The 1,092-nt window shown below is 55.0% G+C and overlaps 1 pseudogene; it reads left to right on the plus strand.

Annotated features, from left to right (window-relative positions):
* Nucleotides 1-271: 271 nt before the first annotated feature.
* Nucleotides 272-413, plus strand: LOC123177494 (uncharacterized; annotated as a pseudogene).
* Nucleotides 414-1,092: the final 679 nt, after the last annotated feature.

Genomic DNA, 1,092 nt, shown 5'->3' on the forward strand with positions numbered 1-1,092 from the left:
CCCGGCGTATGTTGTCACCCTGGCGCAAGACTCGCAGGTGCTGAGCTTCATCTTCAACTCGATCTCGCCACCTGTGATGATCCAAGTCGCCCACTGCACCAAGGCCGCCGCGGCATGGACCGCCATCAGGGAGATGTTCCTTTCCCAGACGCAGGCCAACATCGTCAACACGCGGATCGCCCTCTCCACCACCAAAAAGGGCACCGCGACCATCGCCGACTACATCGGGCACATGAAAGCGCTGGGCGACGAGATGGCTTCAGCAGGCAAGCCGCTCGACGATGATGACATGGTCTCCTACATCCTCGCCGGACTAGACTACGACTACATCTCGTTTGTCTCGTCCATCTGCGCCGCGAGGACTGAACCAATCAAGGTAGCTGAACTTTACTCTTAGTTGATCGATTTTGAAAAGCGTCTTGCTATGTTCGAAGGTGGCAACCACTCCTCCCAGTCCTCGGCAAATACCATCTCTCGTGGCCGTGGTGGTTTTGGCCGTGGTGGAGGTGGTCGTGGCAATGGTGGCCACGGCAATGGAGGAGGTGTCCGCGGCAACAGAGGTCGTGGCAATGGAGGCGGTGGTCGTGGCAATGGAGGCCGTGGCAACGGCAACGGCAACGGAGGAGCCGATGACCTTCCTGAGGTCGTTTGCCAGATCTACAAGAGGCCGAATCACACCGCCCTCAAATGCTACCGGCGCTTCGACATCTCCTACACCAAGAATGAGAAGAGCGTCGGATCTGCCACAACCTCGTCCTATGGAGTAGATACCAACTGGTATTTGGACACTGGCGCCACCGATCACCTCACCAACGAGCTCGACAAGTTGACCGTCCACAACAAGTACCACGGCAACGATCAAGTTCACACTGCAAACGGAGAGGGTATGGAAATTAGTCATATTGGTCACACTACCGTTCGTACCCCTACTCGTGATCTTCATCTAAAGAACATCTTGCATGTGCCCGATGCCGCAAAAAACCTTATCTCCGCCCATCGCTTATCCACTGATAATCATACTTTCCTTGAAGTTCACCCAACTTTTTTTTCTCGTCAAGGAACAGGGAATGAGGAAAACCCTTCTGCGCGGCA

The sequence above is a fragment of the Triticum aestivum genome, unplaced genomic scaffold (assembly GCF_018294505.1).
Source record: "Triticum aestivum cultivar Chinese Spring unplaced genomic scaffold, IWGSC CS RefSeq v2.1 scaffold110442, whole genome shotgun sequence".
In the NCBI taxonomy this organism is placed as follows: Eukaryota; Viridiplantae; Streptophyta; class Magnoliopsida; order Poales; family Poaceae; genus Triticum; species Triticum aestivum.